The sequence below is a fragment of the Chelonia mydas genome, chromosome 7 (genome assembly GCF_015237465.2).
Source record: "Chelonia mydas isolate rCheMyd1 chromosome 7, rCheMyd1.pri.v2, whole genome shotgun sequence".
Taxonomy (NCBI): Eukaryota; Metazoa; Chordata; order Testudines; family Cheloniidae; genus Chelonia; species Chelonia mydas.
In genome coordinates this window covers 72,312,524-72,327,662 of record NC_057853.1, presented here as the reverse complement: position 1 = coordinate 72,327,662, position 15,139 = coordinate 72,312,524, and the positions used below count along the sequence as shown (strand labels likewise).

At 41.7% G+C, this 15,139-nt stretch overlaps 1 protein-coding gene across 7 annotated transcripts in view; it reads right to left on the bottom strand.

Annotated features, from left to right (window-relative positions):
* The window catches only part of GRID1 (glutamate ionotropic receptor delta type subunit 1), a 799,624-nt gene that overhangs the window by 562,727 nt on the left and 221,758 nt on the right, over positions 1-15,139 (bottom strand). Inside the window, exon 1 of one of the 7 annotated variants that reach the window (XM_043552247.1) lies at positions 1,420-1,956. The exons of the other annotated variants lie outside the window; for them this stretch is intronic. The gene's annotated coding sequence lies outside the window, so the exon portion shown is untranslated. Of the gene's footprint in view, positions 1-1,419; positions 1,957-15,139 lie in introns of those variants that run through there. 7 annotated transcript variants of the gene reach the window in all.

The following is a 15,139-nucleotide window of genomic DNA, read 5'->3' as shown; positions in this document are numbered from 1 at the left end:
AGGAAAGGAACTCACTCAATATAGGTGCTGAGAGTGTTTGTTTAGGAACCATTCTTCAAGGACCCTTTCCTGCCTGTTAGCTCCTGTGAAGGTCCCTAAACTCACCATTGTTAGTGATGAGACATTTGAAGTGATACCACTCCTGGGTACTATATTGTGATTATGCCTGGAGCACTAGATTACAGTATAGCTGGATATTTATGAGCCGATGGGCCACACAGTTGCCATACATAAATATGCAGTGAACACCCTTCACCAATTAGACCACATGGCAATTGTGAAAAAGACATTTTAGAAGCCATTCTATGTAATATTTTGAAAAAGGATTTGCTTTAATTTTTTAATTTCTCTAATTAGTAACTTTTGAAATATCCAGTTTAGATGCCTCTCTTTTTCCTATGAGACTGAGCTGCACAGGTGACCACTTCACAGATGAGGGAAAGGATTTTCTATCTTGCAGATCCTTTTAAGGGTGGAGTCTGCTTTTGACCAAGACCTCCCCCTTTACTAATATCCTGTTCCAAACCCCCCTGCCTGTCCTTCCATTTTGATGGGTCCCTCCTTACCAGAACTCCTTGGGTAAATTGCCCATAAAAAGAGCTTTGAGAGTCCTGGCTTTAGACTACAACCCCAAAACATTTTCACTGGAACAGTAGCTGAACTATACCTTCCAAAACCAATGAAACTGTAATGTGGTAGCTTTTTTTAAATAAATATTGTTACTACGTAGACCATTCTCTTAACTAACTAAAAGAGAACCCAGCAAGCATCATTGCATTAGCATCAGGATCTCAGATCAGACTGGTCAACCTCTTTAAGAAATGCATTGCTGTCCCAAAAATACAAGAGACTTGAACAATGGGAGACCTGATATAGGAGCAACATGAGTGAGAGAGACTATGGTTAATAGGGTACCTTCTGAGCTGAAATTCACCAGTCATTCACCATCTCCTGAATGTACCTAGCTTTGTACCAGAATGGGGAACAGGCAGGGCAGTGGCTATGACTTAAAACAACAGATGAAGACTGGCTGAGGGCTTCAGGAATGGACCTTGCCAGGGAGTGGGGCAAGGGACACTAGGGAGCCAGTGAAACAATTATATCAGCTCTGCTTAAAGTAGAAGATTCACAGAGGAGAAAGCTTTAAATAATGTTCAACTTTTTTACCTTCAGAGACCAAAACCTTTTCAGGACACTGCCGCTCCATATGAAAAGCTTTGAATGGCACAAAAAATGTAGCTGGAGCACTGGTTAAAGCTAACTCATGCAAAGTTATAAATGGCGATATAATCATTGACCAGTTCCATACCCCATGACTAGGCTAGCCTTGTTCTTCAACCCTAGGTGCTCAGCTCTTAATATCTAGATAAATTGGTTTAAAAACTAGAAAACTCCCTGTGACGAGTTTGCTCTACTCACTGCTGGATAGCACTGCCTGCTGGAGGTTCTGGGGATTAGCTCAGACAGGACAACACCCTTTCCAGCAGTTATATCCGGTCAGTTTCTTCTCTGAAGCCCCTCTCTCACTCTCAGGAACCAAAGCTGTGGCCTCTGTGACTCCGCCCTCTGGCCAGGTCACTATTGTGGTTTCCCCTCCTTGGGGGTGGGGCAAGAGGGTGTATACAGTTTCCTGACCTCCAGCAGTCTCAGGTGTCCTTCTGCTTCATTGCCTCACAGTGCCACTCCTGTAGCAACTGGCTGGGAAACCCAGGCCCACCCTCCAGGTTGTGGCTCAGGAACCCTCTTCACAGCAGTCAAGGTCCATTCCATACACCTTGCAGCCTTTCCCTGAGCTGCTTCCATATCTCCTGGCCTTCCCTGCTCCTCTGGTTTGCCCATCTCTTCACTCCCATCTCCCAGGGAGTAACTTTAAACAATTCAGCTCTGCAGCCCCCCAAACAGTCCTTCCCAGGGAATGATTGCATCCTTTATCAGCCACCCCTTCTGTTACCAGCCTTCTGGCTTTTGTAGAAGCCCTGCCTGTCCCTCGCAGGTGAGATTCTGTCTAATTAGCTGCCTCCAACCTAAAGCTTCCTTGTTTGCAGCTTAATTAGCTGATTGGGCCCACCTGGCCTAATTCAGCTCTTGCAGGGCTAGTATGGAGAGCACACCTCATCACACTTCCCCACAAATAACTTCACAAGTCTAGAGAGTTTCTCAAGTATATTTCCTCACAAGAACACAGACACCAAACAGATAGGAAATCATGACACAATATTCAGACCTAACACAATACTAGTCCCCAGATGCTGGCCCAATACTATAATTAATCAGACTAGCATACTAATACTATCAAGCCCACTACATTCAGTGCAACAATATTGTCACCCTCTGATCTAAAGTCATTTGTGTTTTTGACAAGGAACCATTTTGAATATGTAATTAAAGTTGTATTCCTTTTCTGTCTGGCATATGTCATGTGAAGATGTGAAGATTGTGATAAGAGAATAGTAAGTTAAGGTTGTGTGTTGTAGCATGAGTTTTAAATTCTTTGAAGTGTATTGCTGAATTTAAAGTGAGCATGTTAGAACAGTGTTAGTAAGTTGGTGTGGTTGAGTATCATGGTGGGGCTAATGCATGATGTTTGGGAATGTGTTAGGCGTGAATTATGCCTTTTTTCTTATTATTCGTATTATAGGAGCACAGATCAGGGCCTGTTATACTAGGCACTTCACACACACACACACACACGAACAGACAGTCCTTAAACATAAAAGATAGACAAAGAGAAAGGGAGTATTATTAGCCCCAATTTATACTTGAAGAATTGAGGCACAGAGAAATTACGTGCCTTGCCAAAGATCACATAGGAAGACAGTAGCAGAGTAGGAACTGAACCAACATCAAATATTTCCGATGGTTTATGTTTGAATTATCTTTGTGGGCCAAGTTCAGCTCTGGTGTAAGCAAGTGTAACTCCTGTGCCCACTTTCACAAGGTCTAAATTTCATCCGATAATTTTCCTTAAAATAATAATAATCTCTAAAGTTGACTTCCATTATACAGTTGGCAGGTCATTCATAACCCAAGCCAAGCACTAACACCTACAAAAAGCAGCTCCTATGCTCTATGCTGTGCTCCTAAAATCTCCTCTCTCACTCTGGTGTAAATCAGATAAATCCACTGAAAACAACTGAGTCACACTGGGGTAAAAATGTCAACAATGGAATCAGCGCCTGTATGTCTTAATTTACCACTAAAGTTTCTGACAATATAGAAGGGCCCAGAGTGAATCTCATGCTCCAACTACATATAAAATGTACTCTAGCAGTTAAGTCACCCAGCTGTTATCACTGTGGGAACCACTGATACAGTTGAGCTGAGATCAGACACCTATACCTGCACATGTGACCAATTATTGGAAGGAATGACCAGTAAAGGAGAAGCAAATACAGTTATACTATTTCAGCTCAGTGCATAACCAGTGACACTGAGGTCCTGATTTGCCACTGTCCTGCAGCTTGTGTCCTCATTTACACCCTTCAAAGTGGGTGTAAAACTCCACCAAATCAGAGCAACAGTGTTTTACACCAGCTTTGCACTAGTGTAAATGAAGACACAAGCGTGAGGCCACAAGCTGCAGTATTTGCTGTATTCTTCCCTTTACAGATGCCCTCCCAAATAATAAAAAAAAACCCTTCATTGACTTGTTTTAGAAGCTCTGATTTAATCATGGTAAAAAGTGTGTGTCTGAGAAGCACTGAGGCATGAAAACAAGTACACCAAATTGTAGCTGATGACATGTAAAAACTTTGTGTAAGGGACTGTTGCCCCCTTACTAACATTCAGTGGGGGTGTTTTGGTTGGCTAGCTCCCAGTACTTAAAAGGGGGAAGAGTCGATGGGGAACCAGGACCCTGAGACTGATAGTCCCCAGGAACAATGGGGAGAGGCCAATGCTCCAGGTCAGCCTGAATGACAGGGCGGGCAGGCTAATCAGGGAGTCAGGAGGCCAGGGCGGTCCTGTCTCCTCTGTGTGAGCTGGATTTGTCTGGATCAGACAGAGTAGGGCCAAGCTAAGGAGAAAGCAGGGTCCCAAGTTGAGCTGGGGAGCAGAGCTGTGCCAGAGCCAGAGGGACCAGAAAAGCAGCCCAGAAAGAGCAGACCCTGTCCTGGGAGCAGAGCTGCAGTCCCAAAGCCATAGGCACAGCCCAGAGAGAGCAGACTTGCCCTGGGAGGAGAGCTGCAGCAACCAGAGCCAGAGGGGCCAGAAAAGCAGCCCACAAAGCAGGTCAGTGCTGGGAGCAGAGTCACAGAAGCAGCCTGCAGAGCAGACCTGTCCTGGGAGCAGAGTTGTAGCAACCAGAGCCAGAGGGGCCAGAGAAGCAGCCCAGGGAGCTGGAGGCAGAGCAGCAGCAGTGCTGAGACAGAGTGGTGGAGCTGGGGCTGGAGCAGTCCGGAGCTGGGTGTGGTAAGCAGCTGAGGAGAACAAGAGGGACCCTGAGCAGCAGGCCCAGCACAGGGAGACGCCTCAGCCAAGAGGCTCTGCAGGCCAGGCTTGGATCGTAAACCCAACAGGGCAGGGGCGACACTGGGAAGAAGGTTCCTACCACTTAGAGCCTGAGAGCGTGTGGCCACCACCAGAGCAAGTGTCCAACCCACAGCATCCCTGCAGCAAAGCCAGGGGCTGAGAAGGAGGCCTGGGACTTAAAAGGAACAGACTGTGAACTGCCCTGACATTCCAGAGACACTGTTTGTGATGTTCCCTGCCACAGAGCGGGTTGATGTGTTTCCTTTAACCTTTCCCATTTTTCCTTACTCTTTTTAAAATTAATGATTGATTAAATACATACAACTTAAGGCAAATGTAAGTTAATAGTCAGTGGGTCAGAGAAGTGCCCAGTGCAGAGAGAGTACCCCGGAGTGGGGACACCCTAGCCCCTTTCCTAGGTGACCACAGCAGGGTTGAGAGTCGAGCCCCCCAGGAATCCTGGGCCCTTGTTGGGGTTATGAGGACTCTGCCAGACAGGAGAGTGGAAGGGGAATCCTCAAGGGCAGGGAGGCCACTGGGTAAAGGAAGTGGGAGCGAAGACTCGGATCCTTTTGCTAGCCCACTTCACTGGGGTAGTGCATTAGCCAGGAAAGCTCCCCACAATAGCGGGACTATTCCCCCACTTACATTTGTTTTGTATGAAAAAGAGGAAGCCAAACAAATATAGGTTTGTTTTGTAAATAATATAAATTAACATTACAGAGAAATTAGAATTAGTTCCATTCATTTACAGGGACTATGGTACATTTTTGCAATAAATGGGGACTCCATTCATATAAATCAAATGGAACAAATTCTGCCTTCATTCATCCCTGTTGCAGCCCCACCGATTGGTTTAACTAAGCACAAGACTTTGCCCATTATGGGCTCAGTAATGCAAAGTGTTGAGCACTCTAGCTCCAACACAGCAAAGCATTTACATATGTGCTTAACTTTAAGCACATAGTAGTTCCCATTGACTTCAATCAGCTCACATCACATTCTACTAAAAGCATAAATGCTGCTATAAAAGACCAAGGTTAAGGCTAAATTGCATGTGTCTTCCCACGGAACCGCCAGCTTGAAGCTGAAGACTAGGACACTGCACACTTTGTTCCACGAGAGCAGGGGTAGGCAACCTATGGCACGCATACCAAAGGCGGCACAAGAGCTGATTTCCAGTGGCACTCACACTGCCCGGTTCCTGGCCACCAGTCCAGGGGGCTCTGCCTTTTAATTTAATTTTAAATGAAGCTTCTTAAACGTTTTGAAAACCTTATTTACTTTACAAACAACAATAGTTTAGTTATATATTATAAACTTCTAGAAAGAAACCTTCTAAAAACGTTAAAATGTATTACTGGCACGAGAAACCTTAAATTAGAGTGAACAAATGAAGACTCGGCACACCACTTCTGAAAGGTTGCCGACCCCTGCATTAGAGGCACAAATCTGTGCAAAGGTGGGGGAAGAAGGGAGGTGCAATAAAGCCAGGCAGCCACAGCAGGGAGTTCAGTGCTCTCTCATTAAGGGTGGTGCAACAGTTGTGCTCCTGGGAGCCCCAGGAGACCATCGTCCATATCCTCAGCTAATGTAAACTGTCATAGCTTCCCTGAACTCAACTATGGTGATTTACACACTTGAGGAGTTACAGTTCAATAAACTGTGCCTCCTTGGAGCACATTACCTCTGGGAGCACCTGTGTGGCCAGTGGCACCTCACTCCATGCTAAACAGTAGTGTGAGGTGCCATTTAAAGAACATCAGAACGGCCATGCTGGATCACTTAGCCCAGTATCCTGTCTTCCAATAGGTGTCAGGTGCTTCAGAGGGAATGAGCAGAACAGGGCAATTATTGAGTGACCCATTCCCTCTCATCCAGTCCCAGCTTCTGGCAGTCAAGGGTTCAGGGATACCCAGAGCATGCAGTTGCATCCCTGACCATCTTGGCTAATAGCCACTGATTGACCTATCCTCCATGAACTTATCTAATTTTGTTTTGAACCCAGTTTCACTTTTGGCCTTCACAACATTCCCTGGCAATGAGTTCCACAGGTTGACTATGTGTTGTGTGAAGAAGTACTTCCCTTTGTTTGTTTTAACCTGCTGCCTATTAATTTCATCAGGTGGCCCCAGATTCTTGTGTTAAGTGATGGAGTAAATAGCACTTCCCTATTCACTTTCTCCACACCATTCAGAATTTTATAGACCTCTATCATATCCCCCTATAGTCATCTCTTTTCTAAGATGAACAGTCCCAGACTTTTTAATCTCTCCTTGTATGGAAGTTGTTCCATATGCCTAATTATTTTTGTTGCCCTTCTCTATACTTTTTCCAATTCCAATATATCTTTCTTGAGAGGGCACAACCAGAACTGCACACAGTATTCAAGATGTGGATATACCATGGATTTATTTAGTGGCATTATATTTACTGTCTATTATCTATCCCTTTCCTTCTGGTTCCTAACATTATTAGCTTTTTTGACTACCGCTGCATATTGAGCTAATGTTTTCAGAGAACTATCCACAATGACTCCAAGATCTCTTTCTTGAATGGAAACAGCTAATTTAGACCCCATCATTTTATATGTACATTACTTTGCACTTACCAATGAATTTCAGCTGCCATTTTTTCCCCAGTGACCCAGTTTTGTGAAATCCCTTTGTAACTCTGCAGTCAGCTTTGGACTCAACTATCTTGACTAACTTGAATCATCTGCAAACTTGCCACCTCATAGTTTATCCCATTTTCCAGATCATTTCTGAATATATTGAACTGATTTCAGTATATTGTACTGGTTCCAGTACAGATCTTCGGGGAACCCCGCTATTTACCTCTCTCCATCATGAAAACTAACCATTTATTCCTATCCTTTGTTTCCTGTCTTTCAACCAATTACTGATCCAGGAGAGTGCCTTCCCTTGTCCAAGTGCTTATTGACCACCTCAAAGAATTACAATAGATCAGTGAGGCATGATGTCCCATAACAAAGGCAGTGTTGACTCTTCCCCCAAAATAGCATTCATCTATGTGTCTGATAATTCTGTTGTTTACTATAATTTCAACCAATTTGCCTGATACTGAAGTTAGGTTTACTGGCCTATAATTACCAGGATCGCCTCTGGAGCGTTTTGTTTTTAATAAAATGGATGTCACATTAGCTAACCTCCAGTCATCTGGTACAAAGGCTGATTTAAGCAATAGATTATATACCCACAATTCGTAGTTCTGCAATTTCATATTTGAGTTCTTTTAGAACTCTTGGGTGATTCCCATCTGGTCCTCGTGACTTGTTTATTTTATCTATTCGTTCCAAAACTTCTCTACTGACAGCTCAATCTGGGACCGTTGTTCACATTTGTCACCTAAAAAGAATGACTCAGGTGTGGGAATCTCCCTCACATCCTCTGCAGTGAAGACCAATGCAAAGAATCCATTTAGCTTCTCTGCAACAGCCTTGTCTTCCTTGAGTGCTCCTTTAGCACCATGATCATCCAGTGACCCCACTGATTGTTTGGCAGACTTCTTGTTTCTGATATACTTTTAAATTTTTTTTGGTCAGTTTCTGTCTTTTGCTAGTTCTTCAAATTCTTTTTTAGTCTACCTAATTATAAATTTTTTTATATATAAATTTAGCCCTACTGCATACGCTTAAACCGAAGTGACTGTGAGAAACAAATCTATTAAAAGGGTAGAATTTCTCTATTAAATTGTATAGTTTTTTCAGAATAACTTTATAACTTTTACATAACCCTATTGGTTTCATCCTTATTGAATTCTACAAGCCTTGACCATAAAGTATTATGTAACATAGCAAACATTTCATAATCCTTATTGGAGAAAAACAGTTTTCTCAACAGTTGTCACTAGCCCACTCAATGTGTCTGGTTATCATGCATGTCTCCTTGCCAAAAATCCACACTAGTTATTCCACTACTAACAGTGATAGTGTCTAACTCAGAAATGGGCATTCAGCATAAATATGTTACATTTTCCTCCTTGAACATAAATAAACTATGGTTAATGTATCTGGATTTTCCTTGAAGTTTCAAATCTGAGCACTGATCTCAATGTCAGGTATTAAGACTATGTTCACGTTTATTACACAGAAGTACAAATCATTCTATATTTTGTACAACATTTAAATAGATTTGTTTACTTCTGTGTAAGCTGCATAGAAACCATTAATACCTTCTGATTTTGAGATCACTGATCAGGTCTGAAGCTTTAAGGCAAATCTAAGGACATTTATGTTTCCTGTAACATGAGTATTACTAGGGTGAGTTTATGGCTAACCATTCTGTGCCAATACATGAGTACCCAAGTGGTAGTGTAAGATGATCAGTGGATTCATCCTACCAGGCTAAAGCAAAAATTGTATGATCAAATTAAAGAATGATTTCATAAACTGATTTCAATTGTTTGGACAGTGTGTATTGGGGCAGTCACTCAGCAGAAGGAAGTCAGGCATTGTACTAATCATACAATGAAATAATGGCACTAAAATAATAATAATTCACAATTTCTCAGGAGTCACAGGCATACTTTAAAATGGAAATCAGATCAAGATAAACTAAGCTATGCAGAACTGGAATAATGTGGAGATATTAAGTTATCAAAATCAATTTTTTTTTCAAGACACAAAGTCTAATGCACAGACATGAGCTGAAATTGAAAAAGAACATATTTCAAATGGGATTCTGAGGGGTATTTAACAGGCCAGCAGTGGCTTAAGAAGCAACAAACTGTATGGAACAGGAGATGTGAGTCACTAAAAAAGTAATTGACTGTTAAGAGCAATAATGATTTAGATGTTATATCCTTGACGTCTCTAACTGATACATAGGATCAGTTAGATTAAATAGGATAGGTACTGAGAGCAACTAACTGCACTTTGTGAGCTTGAAATCAGCTTTGACATCTGCTATTTATGCTAACCAAGACAATATTGTCATGATCTAGTCTAACCTTGCTCATAAATCATCATCTCTGCCAGAACTTTAGCAATGGATTAGCAAGTGCATATTGCCCACATGAATATGTGAGGAGATTTTTCAAGGACTTTTCCCAAATTCAACATGGGTCTATAAATTGGAACCAAAGACTGGTTCGGAAAAACCCTCCTCACTTATCACACCAATAGAGAGGTTCAGTAACACAAATGTACTTCATTTTATAAGATTATTTTTAGATAACCAAATGGAGGTAGCACTTACAGGTTGTAAATTATGTGGGTTGAGCTAATGAGATCTATATATGTATGTTCCATGCCCTACTGAACCACAAAGTCTAATGAATTTTAGAATACATTCCAACATAAATACTTTCGCACTTGGGAAGATTTTCCTTCACCATTTTAGACATATTTAAGCACACTGAATTAAAGGGAGCAGTAGTGCTGAAAATTACAGGTTTGATTCCTGGGAATACAGTTCTAGCTTGTTTAATTAGGCACATCTCATTGATTACATTTAATTTTTAAGGCTGGAAATGGCTCCTATATGAAATTCAAAGAGAAAGGAGAACTGCCTTGACCCATCTTGTATATATTCTCCACCCTAAAAGGACTTGAAAGTAGTAAAACCAATGGGGATATTCAGGATCACAGTAACCCCTTATTATTAAATGGCAGTAATCACAATCTATATTGACTGAAGTTTTCAAAGAAGGCCTCTGTGCTGCTACTCTGCTGTTCCTACTTATTGAGTAATGTAGAGTCTCCTTCAGCTCAAGAGGAGGAGCTGTTTTTAGACCCTAAGACATCAATGTAAGTTTGTGCCTTAAACTGTTGAACATGTGTGAAGTGCAATGGCCTGACTACTCTGACTTCTGGAACAGTAGTAACACAACCTCTAGGGCAACAACACTCTCTACTTTCACAGCCAGGTATGAGGCACATAAGAATTTCAACAAAGAGCATGAGTCAAGGGAAAATTTTACGGGGGGGGAATCTATCTTCCTCAGGAAGAAGAGGTGAATATTTTCCCCGTTCACATGTCTGGAGGATATTCCCAAAAGGGCATTTTAAACTGAACCAGATAGGGAAATAGATGAATTTTAAGGCATAATGTTACATTAAGTCCCTTGCTTTCTTACAATGTCTGAGCTGGGTAATGAATACTCTGGGCTTGATATTCAGATGGGCCTTAACTCAATCTACTAATATTGGCTCCCACAATTTGTTGTGGGCACTAATGCATGCATGAATTACATTTGCAGGCTCAGAAAAATCAGGTCCTAAACCTGTTTATGGTTCATTTAACATAAGCCTCAAATCCCTGGAAAAGAAAACCCTTGAAGTGAGGGAGCTTTTGATTACCAATTTCCTGTAATGCATCCGAGAATCTTTCCCTCTTTAATTGCCAGCACAAATGATGCTATTAGACTTCCCATGAAGAGATGAATTGTTGAGAACATTCACATACGTGCACACACAAAATGGAAACAAACTGAAGAGCTGCTGAACTAAAAGGATACCTGCAAAGAGCTTGCTGTGTCATAATTAGAGCTGAGTCAGAAGTTTTGCAAAGGCCTCTGTTCCAGGTTTTGCAGCACAACTGTATGCCTTGTGGTGGATTCTGAATGAGAGATTCATAGGACTTAGGTGAGGCCATGAGGTGGAATGTGGGGTTATTTTAAGGTACCAAGACCAATTTTGCAGAGGCAGCAGCACTCTGTTCCACCCGCATGCTGGAGAATGGGGTGAAAGAGCAGCAAGTCTGGAGCCCATCAAAAGAAACATCAGAGGTGAGATGGGCAGGGAGCCCACCAAGCAGCATCCTTGAAAACTGGGGGCGGGGGAAAGGAGCAGGCCACAAAGCCACCCGCAAGAATGCATTGAAACCAGAGAGTTTGTAATGCACTGGAGCACTTTCCAGAACACTTGTGGCACCTTAGAGACTAACCAATTTATTTGAGCATAAGCTTTCGTGAGCTACAGTGAAGTGAGCTGTAGCTCCCGAAAGCTTATGCTCAAATAAATTGGTTAGTCTCTAAGGTGCCACAAGTACTCCTTTTCTTTTTGCGAATACAGACTAACACGGCTGTTACTCTGAAACCTTTCCAGAACACTGTTTAAGTCATGTGGATTTGGGAACCCATTAGTGTGAAAGGGACTCCATGTGAGAAGGGGAGTCCAAGGGCCAGCTAGACTGGCTACTGTGGAAATGGAAGGAGGTGATGAAGCATCACAAGCATTGCATAGGTTTATGTCTGGCTTGCTTGCCTTTTCTGGGTTTCTATAGCACCTAAATTTCCAACAAACCCTAAAGATAGTAAACTCCTCCAAACTTAAGTGGCCACATTGGTTTGCAAAATCCACATTAACCAAAAGCAGCAAGAGTTGTACAGCCCTAGTCACGATCTCATTCTGAGATATACGTTGTCTGTGTGTGATGGTGAAGATTGGGGGGATAAGCGTAAGCCAGAGTGTTCTGGTCCACTTTCTACACTGGCTCTCTGTTGCCTTTCAAAGTCCATTTCAAGGCCCCCCAAAGGATGACCCGAGCTACCTGAAACATCTCCATTTCCTCCACAGCCAACATGACCTCCCAGGATATCTACATTCTACCAGAACAATGAAACCACAACTAATGAAACTGATACAAATGTGGGTGATGCAGCTTTCACATCAGCTGCACCTAGACTATGGAACTTATTTCTGCAGAAAATAAAAACCACCAAAGACATTTCCTCAAATTAGCTTTACCACAATAATTTACATATGCATGCTTGCTCTCTCTCGCTCTCTCTCGCTCTCTCTCTTTCTCTCTCACAGACAAACACACACACACAAGCTGTTTGTACTACATAGGCTTGGAAGGGGAAAAAAACACAGCTATTTTTAATTATGTCAGAGATGCTCAGTTACTATGGTGATGGAGTCCATATAAGAAAGTACAGCAGTGACAGGCAGATCTAAACACACATTTTAGCAAACTATTTCTATTTTTTCAACTCTATCCCACCAAAAAAACTATCCTCCTCCAATATTTTCAAAGATAGGATAAATAAATAGCTGAAATAGTTGAGATAGAGGTGACGAGCAAAATACAACGTGGCTAAAAATACTTTTCTTTGGGTTTTTGTTTTGTTTGTGCAGGGGGGAAGCAATCAAATATAAGTGAAGAGGCATGTGAGGGAGAGGGAGAGAGAGAGGGCTGATTGAGCTGTAAAGCTATAAAATGTTCTAAACAAATACCTCAACACTTGAATATTTAGCATATATTCTACTGAGGGAAACATCAAAATTGATGTGTTTACTTGACAGGTTAACATTGACTGAAGTGAAACTGAGGTCAATATACTGCACCTCAAGATACAGTAAATCTTAATTTTGGCTAAAATGAGCTGTCAACATTCTGTACATTCTAGTACAAATATTAATTGTGACATGGAATTCAATATAATTCAATCTTACAGAGACAGCCCGGCAGAGTCACAGGGCAGCACACAGCTTTGTGAAGGATGCTGGTTCCAAACTGGTCCCCTGTTTGGTCCAAATGGCTGGAGGTTGGGTATATTGGAGGGCAATGTATTCATTCAGTTAGGCAAAAGTGCCTCAGTGTGCTTGAGCCATCGTCTCTCACCAACTCAAAAATGGTGGCGATGGGCTCTGAATGCAGCAGCTTTCTGTCCTCTCTAGACAAATGCTGGATCAAAATGCTGTCCTCTCTGGCCTTTGAGGCTGGGACTTTTGAAGGAGCCCCACAAAGTTAAGCATTCTTCTCCCACTGAAATTTAATTGGTTTGGGGCATGTAAAAGCAAATGGGTAATGGAGGTCTCAGAAGCACCACTCCCTACCTATCTCCCACCACCTGCAAAAAGTTTTATTGCAGCCAATGAGAATTCAGAGCATATAACAGCCCTCAGGATCACATTCTAGGATATTAACATCAGACTGGATGATACTCCGGGTATTTACATTCTGTTTTCACTCATTTTGATCAAAGAGACATTTGACATCAAACCTAAATATTAGCCCGAGCATCTGACATCACCTCAGGCTGGCACACGACTGTTTTCAAACAATCTACATTTGGCAGCTGAGGTCAGTGAGTTTTCTCAAGTTTAGCTACTGACCACTCTGACAACAAAATAATTGAACTTTGCATCTGAACACTGAAACTTAATGACTTGTCACATGACTGATTATATCCAACCAGGAGCAGTTAAAGGTTTCATGTACTGTAACAATTGATACTGATTTATTCCGGTTATCTTTGTGAGTCCCAGAGTAAAATTTAAGGGCATGATCCTACCCCTCTTAACTTAAATGGGAACAGGGTTGTGACTGATATATGTATTTTTCCCCAATCCATTTAAATAATGCTGGTAACATCAAGGCTTTATTCTACTGACATGGTGACCATTTTAAACATAGACACTGAAAAAGCCTTACTTAGTTGGGTAAAACAATGTCCACTGAAGCTTTCTCTGAACAGAAAATGTAAGTCTAAAATTTACTCAGAGTTTGGAAGAAGAAACAAAAAGAGTTCAGTATGGCTGTCCTGTATACTACTGACATAGGCCAGAATGGAGCTAGTGTACCTAATCACTTGTCATCTTTTCAATGGTCTACCGAAAATACTGAAACCTGTACTTATTGTTGAGATAGTGGTGTCATTAATTAGCATCCTTTGTAACTCATCTCAGAGAATTCAAGAACTAAATGACCAGGGAGGCTGAGTTACCTTCTTTCCCCTAGAGCTATCTTCTCCATGTCAAGGCTGCATCTGGCAGGCTGGAATGGGGATGTTTGCATTGCTGCTTGCTCTTCTGTAGAGAGAGGATTTCCAGAATTGTCAACCTGACTTCTTTCACCATTCACTTAAGAAGAAGATGTTTTTCACCTATTGGTAAAATTTGTATTACAGCAACTCTGTCATGTATGCTAGGCTTTAGCTTTAACCAGGTTGGAGTAGAAATAAGAAGGGTAGAAGTATAAATGGGAAGTTGTGTAGATACTCAGAATAACAAGGGAAATTGGAACTTGCCACTCTCTTCCCTTTTAGAGGATAGTCATAATGGATTTGAAATCAACATGGGAATGCTAACTGGAATCTAAACCAGCCAGAATGGGCACCTCTTAGGTTGAATAGCAGAAATGTATCTTCATGCAAGTCAAAATATATACACATACCAGTTCAGAAAACAAGATGTAGCCTCAATTTGATCATTTTACATTACTATTTGCAGTGTGCAACATTTGATTTTCCCAGTTACGCTACTGCTAGCTTATTTGCCCTTTCTATGTTTTGCATTGCAAATGAATTTTCAACAGCAAAAAGGTTAATGGTCATAGAAAATGCTGCCATCCCTACTAAAATATATTCCCACTTTACAGTGGCATTTACTAAACTACTTTGCTTGCTTATTAAATGTCTTTCTAATATCTCTACAACCTGGTTTCCTCATCAATGGCTCTCATTTGTCATTCTTACAACACAAAAATGACAATCTTTTGCTGGCTTCAAAAATACGAGAGCTTTGTTATGAAGGGTTTATCCACAATCTGTCACCTTCAAATACTCAAACATGTTCAAACAAAATTGGTTAGGTTTGTTCGTCTGCTGAAAAGGTCATTTTCCAGAAGTAAGGCCAAATCTTCCATCTCACTCTAGCTTCATTTGCACTGCTCTGGTGAGTGCAAAGCAGCCTTAAAGC